At 42.8% G+C, this 22,121-nt stretch overlaps 2 long non-coding RNA genes across 2 annotated transcripts; one reads left to right on the forward strand and one right to left on the reverse strand.

The window, feature by feature from the left end:
* The first annotated feature begins 243 nt into the window (after nt 1-243).
* Nucleotides 244-1,464, forward strand: LOC135400551 (uncharacterized). The gene is made up of 3 exons (XR_010424620.1): nt 244-433; nt 1,043-1,165; nt 1,282-1,464. It is a non-coding gene; the product is annotated as an uncharacterized LOC135400551 (long non-coding RNA).
* A 19,377-nt stretch (nt 1,465-20,841) lies between these two features.
* Nucleotides 20,842-21,848, reverse strand: LOC135400558 (uncharacterized). The gene is made up of 3 exons (XR_010424621.1): nt 21,649-21,848; nt 21,332-21,364; nt 20,842-21,043 (listed from the first exon to the last, which is right to left on the reverse strand). It is a non-coding gene; the product is annotated as an uncharacterized LOC135400558 (long non-coding RNA).
* Nucleotides 21,849-22,121: the final 273 nt, after the last annotated feature.

The following is a 22,121-nucleotide window of genomic DNA, read 5'->3' on the forward strand; positions in this document are numbered from 1 at the left end:
ATCTTTGTAACACCAGTTATTTGTTTCTAGGTGTATTTAGTGGATGAGTTATCACTTCGCTGTATGGTTGCTGGTGCTGAGAAATGCCTCGGTGACATTTTCATTGTTAAAAATGGACTATGGAAACAAGGTATAGTGCATACATCTCCAGATGCCACTTTGCCCTCTTGCTTGGGGCTTTAAGTGTCATTTTTTGTTTTGCTTTCCTGTTTAGATCAGTCAACATGTGTGAGTGCGCCTTCACCAATCCCACAAATGCCTCTGCTCTCACGAATTTATTACCCTTGGGAGAGCCTCAGCAAGACAGTACTTGATGCATTGGAAGCAGACAATGTTCTGCTTCCCTCTCAACGACAAGAAGTGGCACACATGGCAGCGTCATGGCCCTGCATATCCATTGAAGGTGGGAGGCACTCCTGATATTTATTCACAGGTATATTTGCTGTTTGCATGGCTTACCTGGATAGAGTACAGCAGATATAAAAAAAATGTTGTGACATGCATTGAAATGTTGTAGGAGAGCATATCACATACAGGTAAAATATAGCATTTTGAAACTCACGTCATGTAGTAGAGTAACAAAAAACTGGTTTGGAAGTTTAGATATTGCTCTAGCTTAGATTATCTGCGGGCCTGTCTCGCAAGAACCCTCCTTATATTATACTACATATTTACTCGGCTGGTACAATACATACTGCAGTAAATACAGCAGGCGATGTAACACATACGTATAGCAGAGGCCATATCAACTGCTAACCTTTCAGAGACATTCATATGCTTCACATATGGTGATGTCTCCGCCATGCTGAACTATGCTGATAAGCATGTTTCACGGATGAAAAAGAATCCTATCTATGTGCTCAGAGATTTGTTGTGCCACTTGCAGTGGTGGACGTGTAGTGTTCTTCATAAACTTATTTGGAATAGTTGGTAGAGAAATGGAGTGTTTGTCCTGATCATTACACCATGTGAAACTAAGAATATTTCATGCAATTATTTTGAATACTCATAAGGAAATTTTATTAATTGGTTGTGATTTTAGGCACCTGGTTGGTATCATTGAGAACGAAGGGAGCCAGCAGGCATAAAAAAATCAAGACGGCTACATACATAAATGCGTGAGGCAGTGAGGGCAGCAGATGAATATAGCAAGAAGTGGGAACATGTAAGTTGTAAATGCTTCCTACGAGCATATTACATTTCTTTATTCATCAAATAATTTAATTTGTTGTGGAAGTATTATGACTAAGGAGGCTCAGTAATACTTTCTTTTCTTTTCAGCTCATGTGATACATAGCGGTCAAATGTTCCGCCACCAAAGTCATGCACAAGTTATTTGTAGTCTTTCCAGTAATTTCCAAAATAAAGGGTTATTATTGAAAAGCTATCCTCTCTGGACACACAAAACATGAGAATTGAACAATTAACAATGAAACAAAATCTCTGGACATCTCGCATTGATCATAAGGACTGCAAAGGAAAACAACAGGAAACCAGCTAGCATCATGGCCGACAGCATTTATCCCTGTTTTAAAGCGGAATCATCGTTTCATTACTGGACAGCGCCCCGTCATTATAATTAGTGAATTGCTGCCGTAATGAAGAGGCACATCACGAGTACAGTTTCCTATACTTACTGATATATAGCAGTACCTTGCCCAAACGGCACTTCGGTGATGATGTACTATTTACTGAGTGGTAGCCGTTGGCAGTTCACAACAGACTCAACACCGTTTTTCTCAGTTACGGGTGCATTCCTGTACATTCGCCGTCTACCATCAGAGCCGTAACGGAAGACTACGGGCAATTGGCTGGCATCAACGGATAGCAGCATTCGTTCCCGTTTTGAAACGGAATATTTTCTTACAGTGAAGGATAATTAGAAACACCTGAATAAACTAAAGAAATTTAACACTCCCAATCATTAGAGACGAATGTTGTCATGTACAGCTCATCAAAGCTGAAGTGAAAAGCAACAACAGTGCCGTCCCAGGCTGAATCATTCTGAACCTGTAGTGTATTTTACCGTCCGTATTGATGCACTGAAGATTGTGATCTTCGTTTCCAGCTTAACGTCAATGCAACCTAATACACACCGCATTGTTTAAGATCATACGCACCTTCCCAGCGTTTCGATACCGTTGCAAATCTGGTCGTTGAGCAAGTGAGCTGAATGCTCCACACCAACAAACTGTGATGGCTATAAGACTGATGAGCAGCATCGCGCTTCACTGTGCATGCAGTACCGACTCTGCATCAGGCTTCACAAACACTCTTATAAATACTGTTAAATAGGGTGTTGACCCCGGCAACAAGTCCTGGACACTCCCTACATGCGAAGGCTGAGCACGGTTTGCCTCCCCATGAAATGCGAAGCCGCAGCTGCATGTAATTTTTACGTACGGCTACGGAGCACGTTGGAGTTCACGCATTTTGCTGCCGTGCTTTGACTACGCAAATGTGGATTCTGCACCAGACTATAGTACTCTGCTGAGCCAGATGGCTGTGACCCTAATATTCGAGAGCGGAAAGCAGGAAGCTTAATGGTATACGTATGGTATGGTAATGGGGCAGCGTACCGCCATAGCGAGGGTGAATGACCCTCCACATCATCCCATTTATGTGCGCGTGTGTGTGTATTTCTACATGTGTGACAACATCATTTTCGTCTGGTTGTTGACCTCATTGTTCTACTTGCGGTCGGTTACCTGTGTCATTACTCTCATAAAACTGAATCCGGAGCAGCCAGGTAGAAGCAAACGCACCGTGGTGCCATGGCGAGGACGAGGACAGAGAATGTGACGTTCCAAGTAAATGCACTGAAATAACGCGCAGATGCAGATGAAGGGGCATTGGGCTAGCTATTTCGTACGTGTCACGGGCACCACGTCTATGCATGCTTATTATATGCACTGCACGACAACCTCTACGTCTCGAATTATCTGTTGTTCGACTGCTTTCAATTAATTTGCTGTCTTTAGCTCTCTGAGCTGGCAAACGTATTCCTGCTTTAGACGTTTAGCAGGCGTGTATTGCTTTGAACGCATTACCAACGAGTGCTCTTTTTGTCTTCGCAGATCGCTACCATTATTTTCTACGCAATGGTTTCTTGCCCAATTGTATCTCATTACGGCCGAAAGTCTCAATACGGCCAATAATCCTTTAATCCCCAAGTGTCTCGTTACGGCCAAAGTCTCAATACGGTCGAAGGTAGTCTCATTATGGCCGAAGGTGTCTCATAACGGCCAAAACTCAAAATGTGTATTGCAACCTGCATTGATATGCAATGTTGCAGCCAGGTATGGATATACATTCAGCAGGGTATAAGCCATGCCTTGAGCCATTAGGGCCCTTATTATCAGGGTGTCGAACCGCAAAAAATACGGGTTCGGTTCGGGTTCGGGTTCGCGTTGTTTTGATTTTGTTCCGGTTCAGTTCCGGTTCGGCCACGCCAAAAATCGAACCGGTTCGCAAACCGGTTCGCAGCCCCGAACCGGTTCGCGAACCGGTTCAACGCTTCCGTTTTATATGTTCCATAAAACTGCTTTTATCAGGAAATGCGTGGCTAATAGCTTACTGCTGTTGTCTGCATTCACGTCTTTAGCGGTGAGGTAGCCATTTAGCGAGAGAAATGAGAAATGGATCAACACTTATTGCAAATAGAGCCCACGCTGATGAAGCGGTGTAGTCCTGCTACTTTCTGTTCCCAAAATCTCTTTTTTCACACGCACAGTGCCAGCAAGGTACACTTAAAGCAAGCCTAATAAGATAGACAGCGTAACATAGACGACAGTACTTGCCGGCACACTGCCTTCGCAGCGTGAATCGATCTGAAACCGTACTGAAGCATGTCGAAAATAAGCCTGCCAGCCTTACTCTGTCCGAGCTCACAGCAGTGTACTAGTTAATCCACAACACAAAGGCAATGTGTCACGACACAACTGCACTACCAATAAGCAGAACCACATTTACTTTTCAAACCACGACCAATCAAACAGGCACCGTTCTGCGTACGCTCCTTCTCCACTTCTCATGTTTCTGACTTGTTTAATTTTTACTGCTCACGTGTAAAGGGAAACCTTGGCCTCTTATTTGATCACATATTCGTCCTGTAGAGCTACATAACAGGCCTACTCCGTTCCTAGATGGGTAGAAATCCAGCGAACCGGTAGAGATGTAGGAAGGGAGTTGCCTCAGGACAGAAGCCGCCGATATTTCGAACAGAGACTGTTCTTCTTCTGGGCACCGTCCTCATCATTGGCATGATATTTAAAGGGTTAGGTGTGACGTGTTTAAAGGTTCATGCGAACTGTGGGTCAACAGCCCGGAGGGAAGAAAGGTCCGTACGGGTTTTTACGGCGGGAGTGAATGGCTGCTTTGTTAGAGTGTGGAGGGGATTATGTGAACGTAGTGATCTAGGCTACAGACCGGTTGCAGAAGAATGGAAGGTTCACGAACACGTGGACGAAACGGGACAACAGGCAAGAATTCGCAAGCATAGCGAAAGATAAGGAGGTTAGTGGTTACGTGGGGAAAATTCCAGAACGAGCAAATCTTTTTTTTTTTTTTTTTTTAATATATATTTGTAATACAAAGTTGTGGCATGCAATAAAGAGAGCAGAAAGCAGTGGCCATGCAGAACATAACAGATGATAATGGAGGTAGATGGGGAAAAGCATATTTTATTTGTGAAGTGTTTCTAGGGTGCCTTGTGATTTGTTGATACCGGACGGGTGAAGAGCGTTGAACTTGTATATGAGATAAGACTCCCTATCACGTCTGTCACGTGTGGATCTAAACCCGGTTTCTAGAATATATAGTTTAATGTTGTCAAAATTGTGACCAGGAACGTTAAAGTGTTCGGCGACTGCTTTGGGGAGTTTGTTGGACGTGTCGGTTCTGTGTCCGGTAAGGCGGTTGTTCATTTGTTGGCCGGTTTCACCAATGTATTGCATTCAAAACGGAAAACAAAAAAATGCAGGGTGTCAACTGTGAAAATTACCCAAGCAACACAATGTACTGAAAGTCGAGTGCAACAGGGGTAGACGGATCCCAAGCAGCACAATGTACTGAAACTCGAGTGCAATAGGGGTGGCCGGTATGTGTCTTATCAATGTTCTTTAGGTTCATGAGTTTGTTCAAGGCCTTCCACCTACCCGTCCACCCCTATTGCACTCGACTTTCAGTACATTGTGCTGCTTGGGATAGGTAGAAGACCTTGAACCGACTCGGTAAACTAAAGAACATTGATAAGACACATACCGGCCACCCCCATTGCACTCGACTTTCAGTACGTTGTGCTGCTTGGGTAGTGGTTGAGCCGTCGGTATCTAATCAAGTGATGTCAACAATTGTCAGGTATACGGGTTCTTCTGGCGGTACTCAGCATTCCATGAGCCCTAGGAATATCTTACAAAACCACCCGTCATATGAAGGGGCCTCAGTTCCCTATGGATATCATCAAGAGTCGCAGAGGAAATGACTTTCCCATACTTGGTCGGTAGATGTACAGCCTTCAACACCGCAATAAGGATGGGACAATTGCTTGGATATGTTCAATGTGCTACGGAAACGCCTGTACTATCTGTTGGTCGTGTTGCTTCTCATTATTTCCTTACGTCTGCGCTATTCACTTAATAAGAAATTGAATAATTAAAAGCTTTGCCATTTTGGAACACAATATATGCAACTTAGATTCCCTATTGTGCTTGAAATTACTTAAAACACTTAATAAGAAACATGATAATGAGGAAATTATTAGTGTTGCAATAATAGTGATCGCGACTCAGACTTGTTATAATAAAACTGTATATAATATATGTATGTGTATAATATAAACTGTGTATAATAAAACTCCACTGTTGCAATGATGGTGCTCACGTATAGGAATATTAGACTTTTTATTATAAAACTTGTAATTTTGATTGTAATTATATTGATTAAGAATATCTTCTTTGATTAAATGTGGTGTCCGTTTCTCGTTTTGATATCGTATTGTTTAGCTATTATTTGCCTACATGTTGGAGGATACGTTGGTTTGGTTCTATACTAGTGATAGCTATTGATTGTGTTGTGTTGATTCGAATTATTTCCTTATGTGTGCGCTATTCACTTCATACGAAACTGATTAATTAAATTTGTGTCATGTTGGAATATTAAACTTAGCTTCCCTATTGTGCTCGAAATTACTTACATCTATGAGAAATTGTAAGTAAAACTCCACTGTTGGCCATGTTGGTGCTCACGTCTCAGACATTTTATCACAAAACTTGTAATTTTGATTGTAATCGTATTGATTAAGAATATCTTCTGTGATGAAATGTGCTATTCCATTTTAATTCTAATTCATTGAAAACTTGTGTGTATGATTACCATTAATAAATATTGTGTTTGATGTGTGATACCTCTTCAATGCTATTGTATCGTACCTGTAATAAGAATCTTTGTTACGTGTATTGTATTGTGTTCCTTCTGCGTCAGGTTTTTTGGCTGGGTTTTTCTCCTCCACACAGAGTCACAACATAATTCCCAGCACTATTGGCATTAATAAATATATTTTCACTTGTACTTCGTGTATGGCTATCCTTTGCATGTCTATACTTGCATGGAAACAGCCCACCGCACACCTGTTGTAGCGGAACAAATTTGCGAGTGAAGACGGCCCAGGTGGAAAAATCGCGAAAGAAGTCAGCCCCGGCTGAAAAATGCGCAACAATAAGCGCACGCGCAGCCGTCCGCCCACCGGTAAGCGCACAGGTAGCCCTCCGCCCACGCGCCACCCACCGCGCGCGGAAGAAATCGCGAAAAAAGTCGGCCCGGGGTCCATGTTGCTAACTCTCATTGTTTGAGTCTCTCACAACTTCTATACTACTCCTATTATGCATCACAAATTTTAGCACATTTTTGGTGCTATGGTCTATACGAATGCGGAGAGCAGAGAAAGGAGTGACTAAGGAAGACACATGAATGATAAAAATCAGACCTTCAACTATACGGTCGCACGTGTACTATCAGGGTAGCCGGAAGCATCATGAACTACTTGTTACATGACCCCCATCTCATCGTCATCATTTATTGTTGTTGTTGTTACATGACACCTGTATAGAACTAGAAATCCTCGAACACAATGCTTTTAACGACAGGTGACCCGTTCCATCAAACGCTATATTGATAGTAGGAAACCCGTGACTGATCCCCAATCAAACCCCAAGCTTTATCAAAAGTTTCGTTGATGAGTTGGACAACAAAATTCAGCATTTTTGCGGCATGTGGACCTGACACGCTTAAGCCTCGCCATTTAAAAATGAAAGATTAAAAAAATGTTTAGCCTCTCAAACAATTCTTCTTCAGTTGCAACCTTTGTGGGCCACTGCACTAAGGCGGGGGAAATTCGACGAGTGAGCCGGGTGGGCTGTGGAGATCAGCCGGTTGTTTCGTGCTAGGGGATTCGGAACGGGGGAGTTTAAATCTGGGGATCGTGCACCACCTGCTTTTCCCCTGACTCAATACATACTGGAATACATACCGCCCGTACGTCATCCCTGGACCGCTGAACTTTTGGGCCAGGAGGATAACTCTGTCTGTTGTGGACGGTCACAATAACGGGGAAGAACACACGTGTGCTCCTCAGTTCGTCCCCGGAAATGTTGGTCATAGTTGAATTATTGACTATAATAACGAGGTGCCTATACACAGGACCTCCATTGCGAACAAACGGTGCCCCAGAAAAGCGGTCATAAAGTGAGGATGTAACGAGTGTCATATTAACAGATGTCGACTGTATTTACAATACTGTTCACTCATGCTTGGGGGGTATAGTCACAGGAGGATAGGTCACAATTTACAACAACACAAGAACAGACAATTACAACAGGTGTTGCAGTCTCTAACTTAAACGCAAAACCAGGGGCAGTTTGTTCGTTAGCAATGTTCGCCGGAAGATTGTTCCAATCGTCGACTGGCAGAGGAAAGAAAGAAAACTTGAACACGTCTGTGCAAACCGGATTTCCCTGTAAAGCAAGAGAATGCGTATCCCTTGAGCCGCGTGCTTCTCCTATCAGGTGTGGCAAATTAAACTCACTTTTGATTAATTGCAATAGATACTTCAGCCGCTGTGCCTTGAAGTATAGTTCTACTGGTATTAAACTAGCCCAGCAACATAATACAGATACGAATGTAGTTGTATGGTGCAGTCTTTCGGAACGGTTCGTTCCACTCGAAATCACGCAGATATCTCACCGCGTATCTTGGCTTCCACGCGCATTGATGCCAGTGCAGGGCAAGCCGCAACAACAATGAAAAGACGAAATTCCGTTGCTCTTGCGTGCTGATAAAGGTTCCGCAACTGGCTCAAATCTGAGATCTGCCATTTTAACTCAGCATAAGAGAGCCGCGACGATATGGTAAGGAAAAAAAATGCTAAGTTACGAGGCAGAAAAGTGAACTCGCACGACAAACCTCCGGCAGTGCGAGCACTTAATTGCAGGGGACACCTACCGGCACTGGTGCTAAAGTCTGAAGAAAGTACTTCATAGATGAAAATTCGCATCCTTTACGAAGCCTTTTGCATTTCACTGTTCATGGTAATCAATTAAGTTTTCCCGAAGCGAAGTGTGGCACGCATGGAGAAGTCCATGCTTCGTTTACACGTCTACATGCAAGAAATTACCTTGATGGAAAAAATGACCCACAGTCTGCTTCTGAAACATTGCATCACTTGCAAACTTGTTTGCAAAAAGTAAAAAAAAGAACCTTTCTACAACCCCGATGAGGGCAGGGAGATCCACGGAATAGGATCACAAGCCAGTACTCATCACTCACCACGAAGGGTTAAGAGGCGTACCAGCTCTCCATCCCAATGTATTTCCTATGGAACATATTTTATGCTTTTTCTTGGTAACCACCGCGCAGATTTTAACGCGGGTGGTTTCACTATAAAGAGGAAGACGAGATTAATCGGATAACGTTGATACATTTCTGATACATGTCGTATGTATTTTACGGCGACCTCACGAATGTGAAAAAAACACACAATTTTTCTCCTCCTCTTTGAACATGTTTTTATTAAACTTCTACAGCCATTTCGAAAAAACTTCACATTTACTTTCTCTCGAAATATTTCTGGAATCGATAGACACCAAATTTATATGTTTACCACTTTTCGTTTTTATAAAAAAGCATGAAACAAGAGTACACATACACACGGACTGAAAGCCCAGTGAAACACGTCATTCTGTGTTGACATCTGGTGACGCAAGAGAAAAACCGCGTGGACCGTATCCTTCCGCCGAGCAAGCGGTGCGCAAGAATGCTTGCTCGTATGGGTGGCATTGGATGTGTATGACATGTTGGTTCCTGCATCCTATTTCTCTCTCTCTCTCTTCTCATTACTTTCATGGCCCACTGACTTAGGTCATGGCCTTGGAGACCAGTACAAAAGTTTGCTTAGCTGCTCGTAAAGGGATTATCCTCTGAGCCTGCATAGTCGTGGCCTGTGTAATGCAAAGAGATGGCACACCGACCATCAACAACCCTCTTCTTTTCTCTCTCTCTGCGCACGGTGCGAGTATAGAAGAGTGAGACGAGTTTATTAGCTTCACGTGAAACGTCAATTTGCCCGATTCTGCCGGTTCGAGTTTGTGCGAACTCAGTCAACTGTTTGAACTGTCTCATAAGTCTAACGAGAATCTCTCGTATTTCCGGTTAGTGCAAGCCGGGCTTTACAGTCATTCTTTACACTAACTTTCAGCAGGACTGTGCTGTAATGTTGGTAAGGCTGAAAAAATGCTAGGAATTCTACCGTCGCCTCCCATAATAATAATTCGCCGTTTCCTTTTCTTTTCGCTAAGAGTGCACGCCTCAGTCAGTTGCAAACTTCTGAAATTTTCGGGAGGACCTCGATATTCCCGGTTGCGAAATCCACGATCTCGAAATTCGCGGGATATAAGAAAAAAAATTGTCCCTGGTTGTGTGGAAGGAAAAAATGGTCCCGCAAGCACCTGCGCTGCCAAAAATACAGGGGCGTGGTTGCAGATAGCCGATGGAACACATCACAGCCGGCCAAGTGTTACCATTCGCTCTCCTGATTTGAAATTCAACTCAATGGGTAACATAAAATCGATATAATTCGCTGCACTAGTTCGCTAGTGATATGGTCCTCTGAATGCTCGTATTTTTCTACAGTTGGCCAGACACGGGTTTTGCAGTTGTCTCCTGCATCTTTTCTGTGTCGATGTTTATGTATAATGAAAGCTGTACAGCCATTTATTCATTGTTTCGTTGTCCGTACAACTCCGCTTCTGCTGAAGATACGGTTCATCGACATCCAAAGTATGAGAGAACAACTGCAAAATCTGTGTCTGACCTACAATAGGAAAATACCATACTGGAGATACGATATGCGATATAGGAGCACCACCCAGTGAGCGTCATCCAAAGATGTCATTTGCTCATTTGACTGATTTATTTGTCAAAAATGTTTATTATTTGACATCAGTTTTTAGTTGAAAAAGGGTTGGGGACTAGGGATGAAAGACATGTAATGGCATGCTTAGTCACTATGTGTCAGAGGGGAAAAACCTATCAAGTTGCCGAACGGGTGAACAAAGCGGCCCTTGGACCGCTTCCTGGATGCGAAAAAGTGGGTTAGCATGAGGAATGTGTTTACGAGCAAGCGGACTACACAGAGATAAATGTTCCTTAGGAACGGTATTTACAACTACAGCTTTCTTTGTTCTTCTCTTTCTTTCTTTTATTGATTTTTTTTTTATTTCTATCTTTTTTTTCATCAACGCTCCAGGTGAACCAATAAGAAAAATCTATCAAGCGACCGCTGCACCATTATTTCTGCCCGCGCAATGAGGAACCATCTTTTCCGGAACCCAAATTCGCGTTCTCGAAACAAGGAATACCCACGACAGTGCTCGATTGCTTCGTACGATGATATGCCGTGTTTAAAAATCCGACATCACTATTTACCACACAAACTCACAAAATTTCGATGTCTGTCCAAGTCATTTTAGCGAACGAAGCCACGTTTTAGCGACTTAGGCTTAGCAGGGCGGACACGACGGAACAGCACGTTCGTTAGTTTATTATTAGGTTAGTAAAAGTTCAGTGTTTGCATTTTGATGCACGATGTAAAACCCCGAGACCATCTTCACCAGCTCGCTTGCTTCCTAGCCATTTTTTAATTGCATTTTCATGTTTAGGTTAGTCTAAGTGCGCTTTGGCAGTTTCCCGCGCACAACTGTGCATTTTATAGCCAGATAACATTTATTTACAGTAGTTTATTTTTCAACGGGGACTTCGATCACTTTATTTTGAGGTATGCCCAATTTTTTGATACCGGTTCCCTGGATTTTCCATCTTTCGACATTCCTTGCTGGTTGGGCGTGGGATGACCCAAAACCTGTACCCGTATGTTTTTGCACCGCGAACAAAGGGAAGCCTACTGACGAAGATAAGGAAAAGCTCCGGGTCACTGGGGATTCTCTCCTGAACTAGTGACTCTACGCTGAATGAAAGGTCTGGTGTAATGTGAACTACCCTGTGAAAACCAAGGAGTGTCTAAAAATATAGTGCTGAAGTTTCCGGGTAATAATCAGAGCATTATGAGACGGAATTTGTGCTCCGAGATCTTCTCGCGCGTCAAGTTACTTTCATTTTATCTATGTTTATTTATACATAAAGACGGAGTTCAAGGGGTTTTAGGAGCTTCCTTCTCCTTTTTTTCTTTTTTTGAATAGCTAAATGCAATGCAGTTATTTAGACTGATTGAGTGTAAGTATTGAGCCTATCAAAAGGCCGAAAAGCATAACGCCGAACTATCAGAAGGCCGAAAGCCAAAAGGCCGAAAACTCATAACGCCGAACTGTTAGAAGGCCGAAAGCCAAAAGACCGAAAAATCACAACGCGGAACTGTCAGAAGGCCGAAAATCAGAAAGCTGAAAATGGAAAGGCCAGAGAGACACAAGGTGGACACCCCAGTGAATGATCACTGAATGGGATGGTGCAGATTATGAAAAAGTTGTGGCTCTTGTATTACAAATCAAATAACTGGAATGCATAGCATTTGGTGCTCGGAAATAGACTAGCCAGAGAAGATTTAAAAAAAAAACAATAATCTGCATCCTGTTTACTACGAAAAGAAAGTGTGTGGCGGGTAAAGTGCGGATAATTGTGCACTAAAAGCCCTTGAAATATAGATGCAACTATGAACTGAAATCTAGATAGCCGAAGAAGCACATCGCAGCCGACCGAGTGTTATCATTCGCTTTGCGGATTTGTTGAAATTGGGAGACATGGGGTTCTTTTTAATTTTTTTTCATGTGTTAATGAATAATTAAATTTACATTCCATTCAACGGGCAACATAAAATGGATATAATTCGCTGCATTAGTTCGCTAACAATATCGTTCGCTGGATGCTAGTATTTCTCTACTGTTGTTCAGACACAGGTTTTACAGGGGATCCGGACGAAATGGCCCCGGCTGCGCTCCTTCACTACGAAACGAAAGTTCCTGTTGCACAGTTGTTGCCAGCTTCCGTGACTTTTTTGTCGTATCTCTTTTAATGTGTTATTCTAAAACATTTATTTTGGCGTACAACCCTACCCACAGCTGGGCACGCCCGCTACGCTACGCTATAGCGCCGTTTGACGAAAACTACCTTTCGTGATACTCTTCTTGCGGAGACGATTTCTCATGGGGACATTTTTTCTTGGAGGCGGTTCTCCCTGGGGGCATTTTTTCCGGAGACGAAAATCCGGCCTCTCGGGCGAGATTTGATTATATGAAATGACTTCTCCGTGATCATTCCTTCAGTTGGCAACTAGCGCTCAGATTCATCTCTGGAAACCCCCATTTTGTAATTCCATCTGTGTCTGTGTTGACCTACAAGAATAGTGATTGCTATTTTTCCCATTGCTGGAGGTGAAGTGGGGTCTTCACTGATGCGTTATGACGCACAGGCATCCGTTCCGTTGGCCTGCATCCGTCAGTTACCAAGACAACGAGCTAACGGAGAGCTCCCACGCACGGACGTACAAGAGTTCGCAACAGCTCAACTTTTCCGCACAGCAGCGCGTTCGACGCAGCAAGGAGACCAATCAGAGCGGCGAACCTGACGCATGCGCAGTTTGTACTTGGTAGGTAAACAACAATGGCGGCCAACGGAGCAGGGTTGTGTGGTTTTGTGTGTCTGGTTCTGCCATGGGCGTTGCAGTGCAATAAATGCTTTGCAACGAAATAAAGTATACGAAATACGACTACGTCGTTTCGTCAGCGTCAGCAAGAGTCACTAACAGCTGCCGCTGAAAATCGCAACACCTTACGTGACAGTCTGCAATAGCCGTATTCACCAGCCGACTTAAACCATTGGTTTAGTGACGTCGGGTTTAAATCGATCACGTGATCTCTCCGGCTATGAAACGCTGTCCAAACGGTTGACCACAACGCATGCGCATTATTCACATTGTCACGAGATGGTTGAGGGGGGGGGGGGGGAGAAAGTAGCAGACGACAGGACTGCGAAGAGGAAGGCTCCCGTTTGTTTTTTTATTATGAGGTTGTTAACGAAAGAACTGTTCAGGCGGCGCTGGCGCTGCTGCAGGCGGTTGCGGATCAGGGTGTCGGTAATCGGCGCTTATGCCTACCTCTGTATGAATGACAAGTTCTGCGAGATATGGTTGATATGGTCGCTAAAAAAGTGTACATAGAGAGCGTTTGCCATGTTATTTGAAAGGCAACAGTACGTATTCTCGCGCAGGTGATCGTTGTGCTTTTGTCGGTGTTCGGTCGTCGATTGTGGTTGCGTACAATAACTTAATCTGCATCGACCATCGCTTTTTTATCGTCTGTTGTGCGACCTGTGTGGTGAACTCCAACGATCAAGTTAGCCTCTCGATTGCTTGGGGCATTCTAGCAGCGTCTTTTAAAAGCTTTCGAGCCTGATGTCATGTTCGCTACGTGTGTGCAAGTGCTTGCTCACTGTAGGCTATGTAAACAGAAAGAACATTGATGCAAGGGTGGCCTTATCCTGCATGGAACTCCCACACGCATAACTTTTACGGTGTTATAGTTTAAAGAAATCGACGTGGTACTTTCAACGTGTCACAAATCTGCAACGCGTTAGAGCATCTCTTTGCTGGCTGTGTTTCTTTGGAGTGTGAGTCATACGGAAAACGTACTCAGGGTGCTGCCTTGTTTGCGTCCTCGTCCTGGGTGTGTGTGTGTGTGTGTTTCTTCATTTAGCGCTGTTTTCGTCATCTTACCCAGGGCGTCCCTGCTTGTGAGCGTGGAAGTTGCCAGTGTCGTGGACCCCTGTCAGTGCGGTGCTGTGCTTACCTCTGACCTCTTTTATTTCTGCATTTCAGCATATAAGATTATTGTACAAATCATTTAGCACCTAATTGATTGTTCTGTTCAGCCAACAAAGATTCATCATTACGTTGTGACTGTCTCTTGCTCTGATGAAATTTCACAAAATGGGAACATACCTAATGTATATATTTGTCCTTACAGTTATTGAGCGTACTTGTCTGCTATGATGCACTTGACATCACAGACGAAATAATTGCTAAAATAAAAGGCCACTTTAATTAATGCCATTACACTGCATCTGAGCCATTCAGAATTTGTAGTTTATTGAGACCATGTACACAAAATATAGATGTTAAAATGAACCAAATACCTCATAAAGGAGGAGGTCTTATACCGGTTTCAATAGTGGTATTTCAAGGATGGAGCAAACAGGAATGGACCAAAGAAAACACACACAACAAGAGCTGCAACATCAGCTACAAACAAGCATGTGCTGCCATTTTGTTCAATAATTGCATTGTGCTTATTCGTTCAAAGCAATATATTATTGAGGAAACACTTTTACACACCTGGTTGGGGACTTATCTATTTTTCCATGCTCATTCTTCACAAGCTTCTCTCTCAACTCCATAATGGCATTGTAAGCAATTTCCCTAGCATTATCATCGCACCATTACATGCCAAACCATCACCACCCACAATGCCTAAAAACTCCCCATAGCTCATGCCATGCTATAATACTGCTGCCAACAGCATCTCATGCACTAAACAAGCGTATGAAGGCGGGGTAGTTGGTACGAATTCATGGTGTGAAGACAACAAAAAGACGCGGACAGAATAACGACGACACGGACGACTGCAGGATGCAGTAAGATCTTTTAAATTAGTCCTTATTCAGGTTTTTAATTTAGGCTTCTTGTTCAGAAAGAATTTGCATAGGGATGCAGTTACAGTTATCAATTCGCTCTGACACAGATCACTCAACTTTGACTGTGAAATGACATAAGAGGCCTGTGTGATGCCATGAGAAAGATAATTGCCACTGTACAATTGTGTAAACTTATTTAGTGAACTTTTACTTCAGCAGCTCTTCACCGCTTTCTTCACATGTTTTTTTAGTTTTCCAGTCATGCAATAGTTCTCAGACTATTCCCAGTTTTCCATGCTTTACTGGATTGCAGACATCCTGAAACATAGACTCACAGACTCAGACAGAGAAGCAACTCAGCTACTGTGCGTTCGAGGCTTACATGTTTGTATCGTCCATATTTGTGGCCTGACTCGACTAATTCTCTTGGTTTACACAGATGATAACGCTATGAAAAACTATTGCACAGGCTGCATTTGTGCACTGTGTGGTTATGCAGTTCGAGTGTACACCTTTGTACTGAGAGATTGTGCTATTTCTTGAGAAACAATACAGTGGAATATCAAAGCGAGGCTCACCTAGAGGTGCTCGTTCTAGCATGAAATCTCAGTGCCGCAGCAAGCAGCAGCACTGATCATTGTCTGCTCGCTTTCTGTATTGATCTATATCACATAGTAAGACGAAGTCTGCAGTGGAAAAATGGACGCAATGCAAATAACCTCGTACAAAGAAAAGGATGCAACTTGAAATCAGGTGCATCTTAGCTACAATGTGCTTATTATTTTTATTAAAATTTACATAATTGTATATCTTTCTTGCACAATTTCAGTTATTCTTTGAGTCACTTTGGTAGTTGTCACTTTGCAGAAGCCGACATATTGATCCAGTCAGCACAAATCTATGCAGATGGACAGTTTAATGTAGTGAGCATGGTGTACTGCATCATCAAGGACAAAGTCTTGCAGCAAATGTATGGGACACAATGCTGAATTCGTAGTAAAATAACGTAGATGCCTCTGCATGACTAACCACCTAACTTCAGTAACGAGTGATAAACATGCACTGTCTTGAGACAACTGCTGAAAATTAATGCATAACATATGGGAGATGGTTTGGAAGACACCAGCACCCAAAGCTACAGTTTTACAGATTCTGGGCAAATGCATTACGTTGGCACACAAGAAGAGCATGTAATTATGTCGGTCCACTTTACTGAACTGGCACCCCTAAAGGTGCCATAGAAAATGTGGGGGGGGGGGGTTCTAAAAAGAAACAGAAGTAGTGTGAATTTCCCGTTAAAAAGAAATGAAAAATTCCACACACACAACCACAAGATATCTGAACCTATGGTGAAGCTAGCTTTTACACAGACATGTTTTTTTGTTGGGGATGGCATGGTATCCCATAAGCCTAAGCTAATGCCAGCCACATATTTGTATAGCAATAAATTTTCTTCACATATGGCGTTGAAGAACTGCTTACCTCAAACAAAATAAATAACCAGGTGTGACACATATACAATCATGCGTCACAGGCATTTGGTGCCAGTCTACAGTGAAATTAGTGTCCACGAGATGCCACATTTTCCCCTGGTGATGATGTGAAGGAAGGAAGCTTTCCAGCAATAAATGGATGTCATGGTGTCTCGTATTGCAACAGCATTCAGGCACTGTTTCGAATGACAGATCCATTGATGTTAGAATCATTTGTCACGATGCTGATGACACATTCCTGGTTACATCAGAACTTTGTGACCGTAGTATGCCCATATACTGTTCATCCTCCACTCACTGCTGTACATTTAGGAAGTGGAGTGCGAGTCAAGACAGAGGAGAGCTGGTGTGAAATGAGAGTACCAATGTACAGGACATGTCACACAGCAAAAACCGTGGACACTTCGCATGCACCTGAGATGGTGCAAGGAGAACAAGTTGTAACATAATTGAAAGTACAGTGATGTACTACACATATGCATATTAGAATGACATTGGGTATTGGTTTGGCTCACTATTTTGGAACTCAGCTATTCAGAACACGTTGAAGACATGCACAACACAGTCAAATTAGAGGCATTGTGGCATTCGCGATAAATATAAGCATGATTGCAATGTGGATGCAGGTGTATATGATAAATCATGTGGCATGATTCCATAGGGATGTGTTTTTCCATTCTTAAGATTTACCTGTATGATGAGGCTACACAACAAGAGTGCACAGATCACACCAGTGTAAAGCTGCAGTGCCGTCGAACAATTTTTAATAGTCCTGCTCACAAAATGATGCAGAATAGCATGCATATATTTTTGCTTGAAAGAAAAGCCTTCAGCTTCAGGAGACACAAAAGGGACACCGTTTTTCTGTTTAGCGTTATATTCACACTGAACACATTAGCACAAACATAAACTATGCGGCCATACGGCAGCTGTCAATAACGTAAAAGAACGATAGCTACTGTTAACATGGGTGTATGTTCTTCCACATGCTTGTGTGCTCAGTGTAGATATAAACGGCTGCACTGGCTGGACAAATCTGTACCCATGTTAACGCAAGCTAACTTTCTTTTAAGTAGTTGACAACTGTCATGTGGCGATGTACAATTTATTCATGCGCTCATGCTACAGTATGGCAGAACCACATTTCCATTTTGATGTTGCATGTACCAGCTGACTCCTATTATAATTGTCAATACCATCTATTTCCGAGTCTATAGCATATGTTTTGTTATATTCATCTGGAAGGTGCTATATGTAGTAATTGCAGTTGATCTAATTTTCACTCAGTTGTCTCGTGACGTAAACACCCAATTATTATTATCTAATTTTCAACTTTAAATGCAGTTCAATGGGAGCAAGGGAGCTTCGAAGTTTCTGTACACATTGCCCTTTATTCCTGTGCGATTCAACTGTATTGCAGTACGACACCTCAGATATATTAGTGGAGTCAGCATGTGGAATGTAGCAACAATTTTTTGTCCTTGTGCGCCATTGCTCACTTATGTTCTCATGTGACCTTGGCACCTAACTGAGCAGGATATCAAGAGTGCACACTTCTATGAAAAAAGTCATCCTTGTGGAACTACGTAATAGCCTTTATTGTCTGAATACAAACAAAAAGCTCACGAATACAAAGTTGCTGTGATGAATGAGTCCATAGCAGATAATTTTCGAGAAAGAATCTCCAGAATATCTGTGCTCATACAATGCACGAAAGCTGTCAGTGATTGGTCTTGTAGTAATGATGCTTTCAAAAGTTTTGCAGCCTCCTTGAGGATATTGCTGTGTAGTGTCGGTTGGAAAAGCAACCCTACAAAAGCATATCTACTGCTACCAAATGATAAATCAATATAGAAGTAAGCAGCTGTCTCTTTGAATGTTTTCTAATGTAGCAGTAGTAACACGATACCTGAATAACTGGTTTTCATTAGTCTGTTCTGCTGCGACATGCTGAAATAAGTAAAACACACATTTCTGTTTCATCTATGCTTGCATGTGAATCCAGGGGAAATGGGGACCTCGTTCGCTTTTGTTCCGGTATTTTCATAATCTAGGAGCGTAAAACCTCCTCAGATTTTGTGTTCAGTGTAGTGCAACAACATGCAATATCTCCATGCCTCGATAGTATCCACACAACAGCCGCAAGATGCTAATGAACTTTATGATCAGTCCTATTGCACTGTTAAATGTCCCTGGAGTTTAGACACGCTGCGAAGCTGCGAAGAGATGATACCAGGAAGAGATACTGGGATGGCTGATAAACATGCCAGTGGATACAACGCCCCTCAAATTCTCCACCGGGGCTCGAAACAACCATCCAGCCTGTTATTGCTCTTACTGTACAATGACGGGGCCGCTTACAGTGTGTGTCACAGGAGATGACGCTCATAATAAGCGCCAGCACTACTTATACTTTGTTTTTGATGATGCACATCGACGTTCGGCCATCCGCACGCTCTCTCGGTCCCTTGGATATGGATTTTGTCCAGTGGCATATGTCGATGTCATTCTCTTTGACCACACTTTGACGGTGTTTTTTACGTTTGTCATGCAAAAGTTCGCAATAGCGCCTTCTAAAAACAACTGCCGCATTTCGTGCCCCGGTCAAGCGTTACGCCATTTTCTTTACTAACCGTGCATTTAAAACGATTCTGCTAAATTTTTACCAGTTAACTTCGAATTAGTGCAACATCACCCACCGCAACCACTTTACGATAGTTTTTTTTTTTTTCAACACACACGTTCACAGTAGTTGCAACGTACTTAGACCGCCGTTAAACTAGCCACTCGACGACAGATACCTGGGTGTGTCGTCCGCATGATTCGCCAACGTTTTTCCATCCTGGTCCTATCAGGACTATCATCTTTAGTGTGCCTCATTTCCTGTTCACACCTACACCATAATAGACTTGCATAGTTTCCAATTGAGAAGTGTGAAACAGAATCTGTGTTATCACAGTAATCCCGAGAAGTGCAAAGGAATAGGCAGGAGCAATAAACTACCTGGCCATAAGTGACAGTTATACTTTTAATGATAGTGTAATGCTTCTTATCGTTGGCAGTATTATAGCATGTGAGGGATATAACACGTCAAATAATTTCAGGTAACGTTTCATAACTCACTAATGGTACAGTTACACCTCATTATCATAGTAAGTGATACATCTGTCTGGGAATGTCCAAAATTTGTCATTCCCACGGAAGATTGTTCTGCCTTGATACAGCAAAACAAATTTTGATACCTGCCATTGATTCAATTTTTTAGCACCACTGTCTTGAAAACAGCTTTCAAGACTGTAACTTCAGAGATCCTTGGCAGAGCATTACCTCTTGTCTATGTATTATAATAATTATTATAATGACAGGCAATAAGTTACGCAAATGTGAATAAATCTTTGTGTTGACTGAGTGTTGTCCATTCAAGAGCCATTGCACAAGTCCACATCCAACTCTTCACGCACAGATATTTATTATTTGCTATGCACAGACAGTTATCAGCGTGCACCACACTGGCAATGTCCCTTGGGATCTGAAGCGGGGACTCACAAAAATAAAATAAACAGTTTTGTAAGTACTTCAATTGCAATGAAAACGGGACGATTGGACAGTAAATTGGACGGTTTCATTATAACAGTGGTACACAGGAAAAAAACTCGGGGTGTTGGGGGGATCTGGATCGATCTCTGGGCATAACCAAGTGTAAAATTTTAGAAGGGTTAGTACATCCTGAAATGGCCCTCATGCCTCAGACCCCACTACTCGATTAATGCACCTCCCTTTTACAGTAAGAGGCCTCTTACTATCTACGGCATATCCTATCAAAGCTCACAGGACAGCAAATTTGGCCAATGCTTATGTGACAGTGCCTCGTAGAACATGCAGGTTTTCTGTTGAATTGACACTACATCTCTGGTAGCCCCTTTAATGTCTGGAGGTAGGTGCATCATTTTACATTTAACCAGCAGTAATGTATAGCATTGCAAAAAAGGAAACAAGGGCTTAATCTCAACGCTGCATCAGCATCATTCATCATCTCACAATAGCGTTGTTGTTGTCAGCCTCTGCACAAAGATTTGGGTGGACCTGAAATGGACCTTTTTTTTTCTTTTCATTTCCTGCTGTCAAGTTATTTTGTCTTGGCATGTAGCTGTGAGATGTCAGTAGAAGCCATGAAGTCATTCTCTTTACTTCTTGAACTTTGATGAAGAAAGCACTGTTCTGGAAGATCCTAATTTGTCAGAGGCGTCGTAAAGGCATTAGTGTAAAAACCAGGTCTCTCAGCAAAATTGCCGTGCACACACGTACATTGTTTGATGCCGTTTCATGGATGGATGGGACTTGATCAGCAGCACCTGGTCCTTCTATAACACAGAACGTCCAAAGTGCACCTCAAGTTGGCTACGACAACAGCAAAAACCGCCGCCCTACAGCACACAAACAGTTCACAAACAGAGAGATAAAAGGTAACTGGGAAGTGGGTTATGGCGCTTATGTTACGGACAGAGGTACTGTTTGTATAGTGCCTGTTTCTAACACCAGCACACAAACAGCGTCAGTTCTTCCTTTTAGTGATCGGGGTTCATAGTTTGCGAATTGTTGTGTGTCCAAAAATTGTAAACACATGATATGTATTTAAGTAATATACGTACCACTTGCGCTTGACCCTGTCGAACTGCCTGCAGCTGTAATACACATGAAAACCAATCATGTCTACCACATTCCACAAAAGTCACAGGTTCAGTAACAGTGAAAGTTTCATGATAACGCGTCCGACTACGAGAAAAGTCAATCACGTTCATATGAATGACGTCACTTGAACTTGTTTATTGTATTTTATTTATCTAGTTATTAATCATAGGTTAGGGGATACCTTACGTTGTACCGATTTCGTCTTTTGCTGCTAAGTTACTCACGCGCAAGAGTGACAGACCCGATTGGGAAACTACATGTAGACATTGTGACTTACTGTCGAAGTTGCTGGCTCGCTTTGTTCGTGGAACACTGTCGGAACGGCGTCAAGTTTCAATTCGTTCCTTTTTTGTGTCAATCCAAGTTGCACTTCCATGATGTTCTCATCCAGGTACACATTATCGGTGAAATGCGAGGAGCATACACGGACAGCATGAACACTCCTTGCTTCATCTGGATACCCGCTAGTGATGTAGCTGCTTCCAACTTTCGCGTCGTCTGCGGTCTGGCTGTAGCTAGCTGTAGCTGTATCCTTGGCGTGCGAAATCAAACATCGAGGTTTTCGAAGGAAGTTTTCCTGGAGTCGGGAACGCTGCGTCGGTTTCCAAACGACATCCCACGCGAAGGATGCAAGCGTAGCGATAGTATCCGAGTCACTAGAAAGTGTCACATGTGAATACGGCGACGTGCCGAAAAAAAAACAAAGCAGTCCCAGACTTGGCGGCAGACGACAGCGTCCTTCACAGCGGA

The sequence above is a fragment of the Ornithodoros turicata genome, chromosome 1 (genome assembly GCF_037126465.1).
Source record: "Ornithodoros turicata isolate Travis chromosome 1, ASM3712646v1, whole genome shotgun sequence".
Classification (NCBI taxonomy): Eukaryota; Metazoa; Arthropoda; class Arachnida; order Ixodida; family Argasidae; genus Ornithodoros; species Ornithodoros turicata.